Source organism: Trichechus manatus, unplaced genomic scaffold (genome assembly GCF_000243295.1).
Source record: "Trichechus manatus latirostris isolate Lorelei unplaced genomic scaffold, TriManLat1.0 scaffold00007, whole genome shotgun sequence".
NCBI classification, from domain to species: domain Eukaryota; kingdom Metazoa; phylum Chordata; class Mammalia; order Sirenia; family Trichechidae; genus Trichechus; species Trichechus manatus.
Genome location: NW_004443943.1, coordinates 23,687,316 through 23,703,608, shown reverse-complemented (window position 1 = coordinate 23,703,608; position 16,293 = coordinate 23,687,316). Strand labels below are relative to the sequence as shown.

At 37.6% G+C, this 16,293-nt stretch overlaps 1 protein-coding gene across 13 annotated transcripts in view; it reads right to left on the bottom strand.

The window, feature by feature from the left end:
- Positions 1 to 16,293, bottom strand: part of LCOR (ligand dependent nuclear receptor corepressor) — a 140,863-nt gene that overhangs the window by 83,864 nt on the left and 40,706 nt on the right. Inside the window, exon 1 of one of the 13 annotated variants that reach the window (XM_023740434.1) lies at positions 153 to 3,754. The exons of the other annotated variants lie outside the window; for them this stretch is intronic. The gene's annotated coding sequence lies outside the window, so the exon portion shown is untranslated. Of the gene's footprint in view, positions 1 to 152; positions 3,755 to 16,293 lie in introns of those variants that run through there. 13 annotated transcript variants of the gene reach the window in all.

Sequence of the window (16,293 nt, the reverse complement as noted above, 5' to 3'; positions counted from 1 at the left end):
TGCCAAAAAAAATTTCTAACTTATTATATCAAATATTGCTGATCTACTTAATGAAATACAATTTTAAAAAAATATCTCGATGCTTTCTATGGGTTATTAAGAGTAAGGAGGAAAAAGAGAAAGGGAACCAAATGTACCTTTTTATAACATACCAGAATAACAGGTTAGAGCAATGGTTCCCAATATATGTCATAGACTTCAATGGAGCTCAACCAGTTATCCCGAGGGGTCTGTGAATCTATATGAGCTCTAAGCGTGACCTTTAAAAAGAATCCATATTGCACAGTTAGTATGTTGTTGTGTTAGGTGGTGTCGAGTCAGTTCTGACTCATAGTGACCCTATGTACAACAGAATGAAACACTGCCCAGTCCTGTGCCATCCTCACGATCGTTGTTATGCTTTAAGTTCACTGTTTCGAGTGCCTTCCAACCTAAGAGGCTCATCTTCAGGCACTATGTCAGACAAAGTTCTCCTGCTACTCATAAGGCTTTCACTAGCTAATTCTCTTCAGAAGCAGACCACCAGGTCTTTCTTCCTAGTCTGTCTTAGTCTGGAAGCTCAGCTGCAACCTGTCCACCATAGGTGACCCTGCCAGTATTTCAATACAGGTGGCATAGCTTTCAGCATCACAGCAACATGCATGCCCCCACAGTACAACAAACTGACAGAAGTGTGGAAATGCACAGAAATGTTATTGTAAATAAAATACAAAAAGGGTTACTGGATTCCTTGTAGTTTAAGCCATTATATATTGTCTATGTATTTTGTCACAAAACTACTATCACCTGAGGGCTTGTAATTTTTTTTCCCAACCGTTAAAAAGCACTCTTACAGTCAATAAGGTAGAGAACCACTAATTTAAAATACTATATAGCCTGCTGGATACATGAGGTCCACAAACAGGCAGCATTTCCTTACCACAAATATAATCGTTAATAAAAGGTTTAGAAGATAAAGGGTAGCAAACATTGTCCCTAGAAACAGTATTTTACCTAGTTATAAGAATAAAAGTATAATGCAAGGAATTTCTGTAGTCCTTAGTATTAAATCCATCATTTTCAGTAGAGAAATCTGTAGAGTTTCTGTTATCTGCATTGCAGTTAGAGAGTTGATTTTTCTACACTCCCTTAATTCTATTATTAAGGAGTAATTGTTTCCAACTCTCTATATTTCTTCTCATAAAAATTATTCCAAGGACATTAGCAATATCAAACTATCTACCCAAGCAAATGGGAGGTGTCTATGTCTGTTTATTATTTACCTCCTGTAACTAATGCATTTCTCAATAAATGAGTATGGCACCCTCTCATCCCCACACTAGGCAGGAGAAAGGGTGGAGGTGTGAGGTTTGGGCTTGGGGGACAGGGTGAGGTAGGTGGTGGTAAGAGAATGCAAAGAAATTGCTAGATACTGCTTATCTCAGCCCTGGAGACTAGATAGTCTCAACAGCAGCCAACTTTTTTTTTATTTCCTTTAATAAATACTACTGTTTGCCTCCAACTTTTAAACTGCTCTATTTTCCAAAAAAGGGAATTCTTTTTAAAGGATATCCTTCTGATTTCACAAATGTTAATGAAAACATTTTAATATCTTGAAAGTACCAAATACACACTGCAAACAGCTATAAGAGATTAAAGGTGGTTTTTATTCTCAAGAGCAAATCTAATATTCTTTCACCTGGATTTATATGAAATTATAACAAATTCCAAACTTGCATGCTAAGCAGAAATTCTCAAAAGAGGAAACAATGTAAACAACATACAAACACTAACAAAAATCTAATCACGGTAAAAAAGCAGTGATAGGGAAAGACCAAAATGAATCAAACAAGAAAAAATTAGATCATAAACTCAAAGATTTAACTGCAACTAATTTTGATCCAAATAATAACTGTTAACAAGTCATGCCTCTTTTGCTCACACTTGCAACAATACATTAAACCCTACAAATTTTATTTACTGAATACTGTAAAGCCATATTTTGCTACCCTCTGTTCACTGAATGTTAATGCTATTCAGTTTTATTAATATTAAATATTGGATTTAGCAGTTGCATAGCAACAGGGAATATCTCATGTGCTATGCCTGACATTAACAAAAGGCAAATAACAGAAGAACAAATGTATTCAAAATTTATACCAAGGTCTCACAGAAAAGCCATGAAGCTCAATAATAAAATGCCATGGAAAACTTAAATACTGAAAAAGACAGCCATGTCATTATGTACAAACACTAGGGCTTAGGGCTTAAAAAACATTTTTACATAATATATCAAATATAAAGTAAAATTATTTATCTTATTGGACATCACTACTATCCAAAGAATTCCTGTCCAACATAACAACTGGTTTCAAAGCTAGACACCAGCCTCTTTCTCACTCCAGCCTGCACAGTGCCTTTAGACTGTAACACTGCTTTGACAATGACGCTCCCTCTTGAGAAAAATTATACACTGCTTCATTGCTTAAAGAACAAATCCCAAATTCCTAAGCCCAGCAATCAAAGCTACCTATAATTTGACCCCAACCTACCTGCAGCAGCCTTATTTCCCAGAACTTCCCTGCTGGTTCTCAGAGCTCCTTCCAGGCTGGTCTGCTCACAGTCTCTCAGTATTCAGCAATCATTCCTACCACCTACATTTCTCAAGCCTTTGTATCTCAACTCTGCCCAAATAAAGTGATCTCTTTCAAGGCACTCTTCCATTTGCTCAACAAATACATATTTGCTTATTCAATATATATTAGCTGAAAGCCTACTACCAGGGACTGTGGTAAGCACTGAGTAGGCAGTGGCGATGCCATGAGGGTGTCTGCCCTCATGGAGCTATGGTTTTCAGTTTTCTCACCCTTAGAATTCCCATATCACTGCCACTTTTTAAATAAATATCAGTTGCTTAATGTCTTCTCTGCTTTTGCCATGTGCAAAGCACTGCTGTGCAAGCATTCTGTAAAATAAAATTTGTCAAACGCTATCTAAATCTTGTGTTTGTAATTTTCTTTCCACATGTTTATGTCTTGATTTAATGATCCAGGAAGGTTAGGAAGTCTTTCCATTTCCCGCACTGTTTATCTTACAGCAGGGCTCCACATGCCTTAATTTTTAGACTCTGATTAAATCACATAGCTCTCGAAAACAAAAGATAGATTAAAATTTCCCACAAGTTTCCCTTTTCAAACTAATCATAATCTCTACTCTATTTCCAACCAAAATGAAAAAAGCACTTTATGAAAACATGATAGGAACATGTCAAATACATAGCCACCTAAATTAGCAAAATGGCCTGTACTTTTGAAATAAAGAAAAGTATTATGGATGGAATGGGAAAAAATCATTCATGGATCTTGGGAGTCTCTCCTCTGAGATAAGTACAGAGATAACCCGTTTGAAAGACAAGAGGTACTGAAGGAAAAGTAGGAGCATATCAGAAAATTAGCGATTTTTATATCAAGGTTCTTGGGCATCTAGTAAAGCTTGATGCTGGGTATAAAAACAACTGAATCTTCAATAAAGTATTATCATTTCAAAAAGTATAGTTCAGAAGTGTGCACTGGTAACAATTATTAACATTCTAATAAAGAGGGGGCTGAGAATATCTGACGTTTTTTCTTGAAACTCAGGTGTTATGGCTACCACCACACTGAACTTCATTATAAGTGAGCCACAAAATGAAACTAATTTAAAAGCACTGGATTATATAATGGAACCCTAGTGGCGCAGTGGTTAAGAGCTCAGCTGCTAACCAAAAGGTCCGCAGTCTGAATCCACGAGCCATTCTTGGAAACCCTGTGGGGCTGTTCTACTCTGCCCTACAGGGTCGCTATGAGTTGGAATCCACTCAGTGGCAACAGGTTTGGTTTTTTTGGTTGGATTATATAATCTCTTATATTCTATCCAAGATAACATAAAGTAATTAATCCTTTTTTATTGATGCTCCTATTATTGCCCATCAAACCCATTGCCGTCGAGTCGATTCTGACCCACAGTGACCCTACAGGATAGAGCAGAGCTGCCCCACAGGGTTCCCAAGGAGTGGCTCATAGATTCAAACTGCCGACCTTCTGGTTAGCAGCCATAGCTCTTAACCACTGTGCCACCAGGGCTCCCCAACTATTGCAGTGTGTCATATAACCAGAGAAGTCTGGGTGAACTTTGATAGGTTAAGTGGTATTGTTACCTATTTTAAAATGAAAAAGGGGAAAGCTCACACTTTAATTATTTTGATGAAAAGATCTGGCATTGTGCTATGTGCCCAAGTACAATTTTACAATGCAATATAACTAGGAGGAGGAAATCTAAACCAGACTAATAAATGACTCTCAGAAAAATCTCTCCTCCTCTTTCACAAAATTTCAGAATCCATATTAGAAAGAACTTTGGAAATAATCTGATTTAAACTAAAATGTAAGTATCTCTAACAAATGTTCAACTAGGCTCCTGTTCTCCTCCATAGTAAAGCTGGGCAATCCATCTCACTACTGGACAACTATATTCATTAGAAGTTCTTCCCCTTGAGCATCTGCTCCCAGCCCAAACACTCTAATGGAATGTATCTGTTGGTCCACTTTCCACACTGATAATTACCCAGTGTATGAACTGATAATAAAATCTGACTAAGTATACTGAAGAGAAACAACAATGTAATCACAGCTAATGGCCCAATGTGAAGCAGAATTAATGAAGGAAAAAGATTAGAACTTGAAAAAAATTATAAATAGTATTTACATTGAGATTAAGGAGGCAATGCATTAAAAAAGAGAGAGTTGCTCCGAAAAAGAGTGGAGAGCAAGAGTTTCGGGAGGGAGAAAAACTGTCAAAATAACTAAATACTCCTCACTTATCAACTATCTTGTTAGCCAACGTTTTGCATTTATGACAATAATAAAAAATCTACCATCTGACTATTTTGCGCATTAACAACGTGCGTCTGGCAGTAACAAACGGGGAAGTGCAAGGCGAGAGTTAACGCTCGCCGTGATGGTAAAGGTTATGTGTCAACTTTCCTGGGCCATGATTCGCAGTGGTTTGGCAGTTATGTAATCTGGCAGTTATGTAATGATATAATTTGGTATCTGGCAAGCATTATATCAAGTACTTCATATTCATTCTAAACAAATCTCCGGAACAACACTGTAAAACAGTATTATCACTATCTATTTGCTGTTGTTAGGTATCGTACAACAGAACGAAACACCGTTCAGTCCTGTGACATCCTCACAATTGTTGCTATGTTTGAGCCCACCGTTGTAGCCACTGTGTCAATCCATCTCGTTGAGGGTCTTCCTATTTTTCACCGACCCTCTACTTTACGTCCTTCTCCGGTACTATCTCCTACAGACAAGAAAACTGAAACATCAAAGCAGCTAATTTGTCAAGGTCACACAGCTAGAAAGAGGCAGAGCCTAGATTTAAAACCAGGCCTGTGATTCTAAAGCTCATGCTCTTCTCACTCTATCACACTGTTAACATCTAATTTTTTATTTCAACATCCCCCTTCACCACCATCTCCATCAGAATCCATCCTTCACACTGCTGCCACACTCATCCTATCCTGTCTCAGTTTTAAAAACCTTTGTTGGCTTTCCACTGACAATATTGAAAATTTCAAATTCCTGGAAGGCATGCAAGATCATTCAGGGTCTGGCTGAAAACTACCTTTTCAGTCTCCCCTCCTACCATTTTCTGTCCACAAATATTATTCTCTGGCTACATGGACTTATCAATCATATATATGTTAATGCTTCCATGCCTTTTGGGCGCAGAATGTCTTCTGCCTAGAATGTTCCTCCTGCAACCCTCAATGTAGTTAATTCCAATGCATTCCTCATCTCACCCCACAAGCCTCAGGTGAAGCTAGGAACATCCTTATCAGTGCTGAAGTTGTACTATTTATAAATTATACATTAATTTTTTTAAGCATTTTATCCACTAGATTTTGAGCAACGAACTGGAGCCTATTCATCTTAACATCAGTCTGTTCCTTAACTGCTGTGCTCAAGTAGGTGCTCAATAAATGTTTATTAGATGAATGCAAACATACTTTCCTAATTCCTACATCTTTATATTTACCTGAGTGGTTTGAGATTTTACAATGACTCCATTTTGTGTGTCTGCTATGTTGAAGGCGTGAAGAAATAAGTAAATAAAATAGAAGCGTAATTGACACCTGATGGAAAAAGGATGGCTTTCTGCTTCAGCTGAATTAAGTTCCCTGCATATAGAACTAAAATCAGAACAATATCAAGTGCTCTTTTTCTGGCCCATGAACAGAGAGATAACAGCAAACTCTTTTGTGTGTGTGCAAAGCTGTGATCACAGAAAAGACAGAACCAAACTGAAAGATTAAGTCCTGAAAAATAGTGGTATGAATACACTGAGGGAAAAACAATTCCTATTGAGTAGCTAGAATACTACCAAAATAACTTCATGTAATTATATTTACATATATAATGCTATAAATAAGATCCAAAGAAGGTAAACCAAGATCACAAAGGTAGTAAGTAGTTGGATCAGATGAATTTAGCGCTTTGGAAATTCAAGGACAGTTTTGGTGTGCTCCTGTGTTGTATCAAACTGTCCTCTGTAGAGTAATTATGCTTAGAAAGAAGCCATTTAAATGCAAATCTGAAGTTGATTAGGAGTGAGTCAATTATATCAAGAGTTCACAATCTGTGGGCCACAATTCCTTAGAGGACCTCAGTCATTACAAGGTCAGTAAATCCATATGAGTACTGTTTGTAAATTAAATTAAAATGTGCGTGTATATATAGCCACTGCTCTTTCAAATGCATCTTGTTGCGAACAATAAAATAGGTATTTATTTAAAAAGCTTTAGTAAATTCTTAAGTCTTCTGTCATGCCATGTTTTCTCAAAGATATTAAAAATACAATATAATTGGAGAGAGTTGGTATTCTTTTTCTTTTCTTTTTTTTATGTGGACGTTAAAAACGTGAAACTTCATAGTCCTTGGGAGCCATGGAGTTAAGTAAAACAAAACTGCAGGCTGAATAATTTACTTCACTTTAGTTAAAATATAAATTTCTGTAAGAGATAAAAACTAAACTTTAAAGGTTCCTGGGGAAAACAGGCTCCTTTGTACCCATCCCCATCTTCTCCTATCCCTTTGTCCACTTACTTCCCTCTTTCCACAGTTCTACTTGGTGCTACGAGTCAGAATCTACTGGAGGGGAATGGGTTTTTGGTTTTCCTGAGTTAGCCTCAGCCTATCATCCTAGTGGAAACTATGGAAACTCTGATATTTACATATTTTCATTGTATGGATTTCAATGACTTCACTCTGTTTTTTTTGGAGCCCTGGTGGTGTAGTGGTTAAGAGCTCAGCTGCTAACCAAAAAGTTGTCAGCAGTTCGAATCCACGAGCCACTCTTTGGAAACCCTATGGGGAAGTTAGGGTGATATGAGTCAGAATCGACTGGATGGCAACAGGTTACACTGTTTTTTAATTACTCATATTTTTCCCCAATTCCTCACAAGCAGTGTACACTATTCGTGACTGAAAATACTTATTTCAGTCCAGTACATTTCTAAACAATAAACTGTGGGTGACGTAAGGTATGACTATGAGTAATGCTGATATACCCCTCACCCCAAATACCAACAATCTAACATCCAAATGAGTGCTATCCTATACCATCTTACCCTGGCATTACTGGCACAAATAAAAAAAACAAAAATAACAAATGCTGGAGAGGCTGCGGGGAAATTGGAACTCTTATGCACTGTTGGTGGGAATGCAAAATGGTACAACCATTTGGGAAAACAATATGGCGCTTCCTTATACCATATGATTCACCAATCCCACTCCTAGGAATATATCCAAGAGAAATAAGAGCCATCACATGAATAGACATATGCACACACATGTTCATGGCAGCACTGTTCTTAATAGCAAAGAGATGGAAACAACCTAGATGCCCATCAACAGATTAATGGATAAACAAAACTACGGTACACACAATCTTTGACAGTTACAAGGGAAGGAAGGGGTGGAGACATCACTAAATAGGCAATAAATAGATAAGTGGTAAATCTGGTGAAGGGTTAAGACAGTACACAATACTGGGGAAGCCAACACAACTTGTCCAAGGCAAGGTCATGGAAGCTCCATAAACACATCCAAACTCCCTGAGGGCTGTGGGGACCATGGTCTCAGGGAACATCTAGCTTAACTGGCATAACAAAGTTTATAAAGAAAATATTCTACACTCTACTTTGGTGAGTAGCATCTGGCGTCTTAAAAGCTTGTGAGCAACCGTCTAAGATACTCCACTGGTCTCACCCTGTCGGGAGCAAGGGAGAAAAAAGAAAACCAAAGACACAAGGGAAAAATTAGTCCAAAGGACTAATGGACCACAACTACCACAGCCTCCACCAGAGTGAGTCCAGCACAATTAGATGGTACCCAGCTACCACCACTGACTGCTCTGACAGGGATCACAGTGGAGGGGCCGGCCTGGACGGAGCTACAGAAAAATGGAGAACAAAATTCTAACTCACAAAAAAGACTAGACTTACTGGTCTGACAGAAACTGGAGAAATCCTGAAAGCATGGCCCCTGGACACCTTTTTGGCTCAGTAATGAAGTCCCACCTGAGGTTCACCCTTCATCCAAAGATCAGACAGGCCCATAAAATAAAATGAGACTAAATGGGCACACCAACCCAGGGGCAATGACTAGAAGGCAGGAAGAGACGGAAAAACTGGTAATAGGGAACCCAAGGTCAAGCAAGGAGAGTGCTGACATGTCATGGAGTTGGTAACCAATCTCACAAAACAGTATGTGTACTAATTGTTTAATGAGAAGCTAGTTTGTTCTGTAAATCTTCATCTAAAGTACAATAATAAAACAAATCAACAACAACAAAACAAAACAAATGAGTGCTATCCTTGAAAGTAGTCAGCTAAGGATACTGTATGCATCTAGGACACAAAACAATGTAGCTAAAAATAGGGTATTGTATCTTACCTCCCTCCTCCAAAAAAAAAAAAAAAAAAAGTGTCCCTGTGCTAAGAAGGTTTGAGAAATAATTAGGGTAAATAAAATAACTATAGTTTTCTTTACTGCAGGAGTAGTATGTCTTGTAAATTTCTAAGAAAGAAATATACTATGCCACATTTTCCAATCTTCTTTGATTCCAGGAGCTTTTTTTTGAGGAGGCCTTATTAACATTTCCCAATTCCTCAACTTTCTTAGAATTTTAGATGTAAAAAGTCAAAGTAGAAAGAGATTACCTAATCCAACATGCTCATTTCACAAGTATTGAAACTGAGAGCTCAGTTAAGTGACTATCCAAGGCCATAAAATTAACATGAGACTCCAGATTGGTACAGACTTCCAGATGGCTAACACAATAATGTTCTTTCTACTATAGTATAACCTACACTATGTTATAAATCTACTCTGATAATTCTGCCCTTGTTCAAGCCATTCTGAATCTCTTGGGGGCTTCTTTAGTGCTACTTTATAAACCATTTTAAGAAGTCTTAATACTTCAAACTGCTAAAACCAGAAAGAAATGACCTGATCACATCCTTACTCACCAGAAAATATTAAATTCAATTACAAATGACATTTGGCAATTTCCAAAAATCAAGTCCTCTTTTAAAGAAATAAGTAAGAGATACACAGGATGTACAACTTCTTTGATGGTCAATCCAAAAGTAGAGTTTCAAAAATAACTGTCACTCTATTATAAACTAGTAGTATGATTTTCAGGTCATTATTTACTTCTCCACCTTCAGTAACTTTGTCCTGTCATCTATGAAAAGATATTCATTAAATAATACTGATGACTTTGAATTTCAAAGAAACTTCTATCACTTCTCTCAGAGCTCACACCTGATACAGATAAGGTATGATAATGGAGAAGACTGAGATAAACACGAACTACTCCAACTTCTGAATTTTTCCTCATTTTGTTTATAAACTTCTCTATATTCATATTTATCTTCCCCTTCAGTTTCTGGAACTATTCTCCTTTTACTGATGACCAACCTATCTGAGCTCTTAATTCCATTTTACCTATCTTTTATTTGCATAATCATATGCATGACGGACATTTTTGCTTGGCTGTTCCTTAGGCAGTTCAAACTCAACAAGTCCTAAAATGTCATGCCCCCGCCGTTCACTGTGGCTGAATTCTTTTTTTCCTGATTCTCAACCAGCCACTCAGCATCCAACTCACAAATGTGAGAATTTTGTTAGACCCATTTTCTCTCAGGGCCCCGTGACTGACTACTGAAACACACCTTAAGATTCTTCAAAGGCTTATCACCATCACTATAGTAGGAGTTTTCGCAAACTATACTCCAGAATCCAAGTTTTCAATAAAGTCGGTGTCACAGGGCCCCAACAAGTAAGAGAGGGAGGGGAGAAAAGAGGCTACATACATTGTCATAACTCCAAACCCTATCTATACACTTCCAATTAATGAGCAGCCCTGAATTTGTTGGCTTTATATATTGGAGCTTTCATATAATTTTTATTTCAAAGATGTTTGTTTTTTAAAGAATGAAATTTCTATTATACCTTAATCTACAAAAATAAAAAAACAAAAAATTTAACCTGTTTGGTATTTCATTCAGCGTCTTTCATAATCAAAGTATAATTCCCTACATACCACGTTGTTCTACCCCTAAAATAACTGCTCTCTGCCAAACACCACTACCTCCCACACTTCTGACCTGCCTACTTCTTTCTTAAGGAGTCCTGGTGGTGCAGTGGTTAAAGCGCTTAGCTGCTAACCAAAAGGTTGGCGGTTTGAACCCACCAGCTGCGCCATGGAAGAAAGATGTGGCAGTCTGCTTCTGTAAAGATTTACAGCCTTGGAAACCCTATGGGGGCAGTTCTACCCCGTCCTGTAGGGTCGCTGCTGAGTTGCAATTGACTTGATGGCAGTGAGTTTGGTTTTTGGTTTAACCTCTTTCTTACTCATACTTCAAGACTCAGCTTAGGCATCACTGACTCTAGAAAACGTTCCACAACTCTTTTTCAGCTACCTCAGCTCCGCTTGCATATCTCTAGCACTGCACTGAAATGATCTATTTCTAGGCCTCACTTCCCTGGTGGACTATAGCTGTTTACTGAATGTCAACTATGAGCCAGGCACTAGAGGCGCAACCATGAAAGACACAGACAAAAGTCCTTATCCTCTTGGAGCTATAATTCTGGCGTGGGAGATCAATGGTGCAAATAATAAAAATGACGATTATGGTAACAAATAATGAGTGGTAAGCGTAAGTAGAGGAGCCCTGGTGGCGCAATGGTTAAGCACTCAGCTACTAACTGAAAGGTCAGCAGTTCGAACCCACCAGTAACACCACGGGGAGAAAAGACATAGCAATCTGCTCCCGTAAAGATTACAGCCTAAGAAACGCTATGGGGCAGTTCTACTCTGTCATATAAGGTCACTAAGAGTCAGAATCGACTCAAGGGCACACAACACAACAACTAGGGTAAGTAGAAGTAACCGTAGAAGAATATATAAAGGAGACTAAAGGAATAGCAACTAGTCGCTGATAAACCCTGACTGATAACACTGAGAAATGCTGGGGAGGTGCTAAATAGGGAAGAGTTCTTTTAGATAGAGAGGTCAAGAAAGTTCTCTCTGAGGAGGCAACTTCTGAACAGTGAATGAAGTGAGAGAACAAGCCATGCAGATATCCAGAACAGGGACATCCTAAGCGGACGGAACAGCACTAAAACAGGAGAAAGTATGATATACTTGACAAACAGCAAGAAAGCTGGAATGGCCTGAGCAAAGTGAATAAGCAGAAAGTGGGAGATGAGATCAGAGATCTGGAGGCAAGATTATATAAACCATGGTAAGGAGTTTGGATTCTGAATTTAACAGAAATTCCCTTGAGTCTTTTATTTGGTCAGTGGGAAAGGTAATGTGATCCAATTTATATTGTTTAAGATTACCAGAGTGACGGCACAGAGAACAGACTGTAAGAGATTATAATTACAATAGCCTAGGTAAGAAATAATGGTGGCTTGAACTAAGTGGCAGTGATAGAGGTAGAGAGTAGTGAGACAGGACCACTTTGCTTTGATGATGCACTGGATGTGGGGTATGAGGGAAAGGAGTAAAAAATGATGCTTAGGCTTTTGGTCGGAGAACTGAGCTAACGGTAGCACAACTTTCCAAAGTGTGGAATATCGGAGGAGGAATTGATCTGGGGAAGAGAAATCTAGTTCAGTTAAGTCTAGACATGTTAAGTCTGAGATGTTTCTTAGGAATAAAAGTGGATATATGTAGGAGACAATTAGATAGATGAATCTGAAGTTAAAGGGAGACACTGGGACCAGAGAAGCAAATCTGCGAATCACCAAAGTATAGACAGAATTTAAGGTCTTAGAATTAGATGCGATCGTACTGAGTTAACGAGAGTAACCAAAAAGGAAAGGAGGAAAGAAGATTGAATACTGGGGCATTCCAATGTTTACAAATTAAGGAAGAAGAGTCTGCAGAGGAGACCAGGTCTTATTTATGGTTATATTTCCAACATCAAGAGCAAACAATTGGAAGACAGTAAGCACTAAAAAAAAAAATACTAGCTGAACTGAACTATTACACATAGCACTTTAATTAAAAAATAAATTCTAATCGTGCCCCCCCAAAGAGATGATTTTAAAAGAAAACACATTCCTTTTGATACAGCCAAACACATTCCTTTTAATATATCTGTCTCAGTCATCTAGTGTTGCTATAACAGAAATACCACAAGTGGATAGCTTCAACAAAGAGAAATTTATTCTCTCACAGTCTAGTAGGTTACAACTCCAAATTCAGGGCGTCAGCTCCAGGGGAAGGCTTTCCTTCTCTGTCAGCTCTGGAGGAAGGTCCTTGTCATCAGTCATCCCTTGTTCTGGGAGCATCTCAGCCCAGGAACCTCATCTCAGCCCAGGAACCTCAGGTCCAAAGGACCTACTCTGCTCCTGGCACTGCTTTCTTGGTAGTATGATGTTCCCACGCGTCTCTGCTCGCTTCTCTCTTTTATATCTCAAAAGATACTGGCTTAAGACACTATCTAATCTTGTAGACCTCATCAGTATAACTGCTGCTAATCCATCTTATTACATCATAGTGATAGAGTTTATAACACATAAGGAAAGCACATCAGACTACAAAATGGTAGAATACAATCATACAATACTGGGAATCATGACCTAGCCAAGTTGACAGATATTTCTGGGAGACACAATTCAATCCATGACAATATCTAATCTGCATATCAAACTGTGACCCATATGGGGAATGAACCCATGACATTGGTGGTATTGCACTACGATCTAAGTCGGAATCGGGTTCAGGTAATCTGCATATCTTAAAAATCATTACTTTATAGCACACCTCCAACATATATGTCAGTATAAAAGGTAAACCATAGTCTGGCCCCCAGTGAAGTAAGCTTCAGTATGGTTTCAGAAAATTCTGAATTACACAAAGTTTGTTAGCATTTGAATTTATATACATATTATTTCTTAATAGTTACCCCCAGGGTGAAAATAGAAAAAACAAAAAAGCTTGGGAAGAAAGGCTAGAGAATGAGATACTTTGAGAATAAGAGCTTTGAAAAGCTCCCATATAATCCTGGGAATCCAGAAAGCTACAAACATGCCCAGGGCTGGGGGCATGCTTAGAAAAGACCTGAGAAAACCCTAAGTTCTCCCCTCTGGCTGACCTTCAGTGCCTGCGCAAGCAAGAAGTGAAGTCTAAGGAAGAGATGTAAACTGCCTGGCTGAGTGTTGAAGGTGTGCCCTAACATGCCCACAGAGCCTATCTGCAAAGACTGGGAAAATTCTCCCCCCGGTTCCAAGTAGTTAAGGAAATTGCTATCAAATCATAACCTCATCACTAAGCTAACGATACATAAACTTCAGAGGCCACACATAACAAAGAATATAATCTTTACAAAATTAATACAGAAAAGTCTCTAAACAAACAATCAAGACAAGCAGCAACAACCACCCGGGGGAAAAGGGGGATCTGATTTCCATAGGCACCACATTATAATCCACAAAATGTCCAGGTTTCAAAGAAAAATTATGCATAGAAGAAAGTCTGGCCCATAACAGGAAAAAAAGAAATGAATACATATGGCAACAAACTCTAGGCTTACAGACAAAGTGTTTAAATTAATTAATATACTCAAAGAGTTAAAAAGAAACTGTGTTCAAAGAACTAAAGAAAGCCATGGAAAAATGTCTCAACAAATAGAAAATATGTATGAAAAAAATTATTAAAAGGACGAAAAAGGAATTCTGGAGTTGAAAACTACAATAACTAAACGAAAAATTCACTACAGGGATTCAACAGCAGATTTGAGCGGCAGAAGGATGAATTAGCAATCTTGAAGATAAGAATACTGAAATTATTCATTCTGAAGAGCAGAAGGAAAAAAAAAAAGTGAAAAGAGCCTAAGTGACCTGAGAGATACCATTATGTATTCCAACATATGCTTTATGGGAGACCCGGAAGAAGAGAGAAAAGGGGCAAAAAGAATATTTGAAGAAGTAGCAGCCAAAAACTTCCCAAATTTCATGAAAAGACAAGGATCTACACATCCAAGAAGCTCAGAAAACTCCAAGTAGGATAAACACAAAGAGACCCACCTTAAAAAACATTATAATCTACTATTGAAAGACAAAAAGAGAATCTTGAAAACAGCAAGAAAGAAATGACTTGTCATATACACGGGATCTTCCGTAAGATTAATAGCCAATTTCTCATCTGAAACCATAGAGGCCAGAAGGCAATGGGATAGCATATTTAAAGTGCTAAAAGGAAAAAAAAAAACAACAAACTGTCAACCAAGAGTTTGATATCTGGCAAAATTATTTTTCAACAATGAAGGAGAAATTAAAACATTCCCAGACAAACAAAAGCTGAAGAATTTCATTGCTAACAGAACTGCCCTACAAGAAATGCTAATTGGAGCCTCTCAGGTTGAAATGAAAGAACACTAGACAGTAACTTGAAGCTATAAAAGAAATAAAGAACTATGGTAAAGGTAATAAAGAACTGTGGTAAAGGTAACTATATAGGTAAATATGAAGGTCAATATTATTATTATTATTATTTTATAACTTCTTTTTATTTGGTCTAAAAGATAAATGCATAAAACAATAATCATAAGCCTATGTTAATGGGGACAACATATATAAAGATGTACTTTGTGACAATGACAACAACATAAAGGAAAGAGGATGGAAATGTACAGAAGCAGATGTTTTCTATTTTATTGAAGTTGGTAGCAATTCAAATTAGGTTGTTAACTCTAATTCCCATGGCAACCACTAAGAAAATATTACTAAAAAGGAAATTTGAAGGGAATCAAAATGGTACACTACCAAAAAAAATAAAATAAAATAACACAATAGAAGGCAGTAATGGACAAAATAAAGAACAAAAAAAGAACAAGACATCTAGGAAACAAACAGCAAACTGGCAGAAATAAATCCTTCCTTATCAGTAATTACTTTAAACGCAAATGAGTTAAACTTTCCAATCAATCAAAAGGCAGAAATTGGGAAAACGGATTTAAAAAAAAAATGATGCAAATATATGCTGTCTACCAAAGATTCACTTTAGATTCAAATACATAAATAGGTTGAAAATGAAAGAAAAGAAAGATATTCCATACAAATAGTAACCAGAAGAGCGCTAGAGTGGCTATCTTATATGTGGCAAATAAGACTTTAAATCAAAAAGCACTGCAAGGGACAAAGGACACTATATATATGCTGATAAAAGGGGTAATACATCAACCCTCATACACTGCTCGTAGGAATAGAAAATAGTTCAGCCACTGTAGAATACAGTTTGGCAATTCCTCAAAAAGTTAAAGAGAATGATCACATAACTCAGCAATTCCTCTCTTAGGTATATACCCAAAAGAACTTCTATTTCTAGCTTTCCAAGGAAGCATCAAATTGTTTTCCAGAGTGGCTGCACCATTTTACATTCCCACCAACAGTATATAAGTGTTCCACAGTCTCTCCATAACCTCTCCAACATTTATTATTTTGTGTTTTTTGGATTAGAGTCAGCCTTGTTGGGATGAGATGGTATCTCACTGTAGTTTTGATGTGCATTTCTCTAATGGCTAATGAGGCATGGGCATTTCCTCATGTGTCTGTTAGCCACCAGAATGTCTTCTTTGGTGAACTGTCTGTTCATATCCTTTGCCCATTTTTTAATTAGGTTGTCTTTTTGTTGTTGAGGTGTTGCAGTCAGTATCTTGTAGATTTTAGAGATTAGATCCTTATC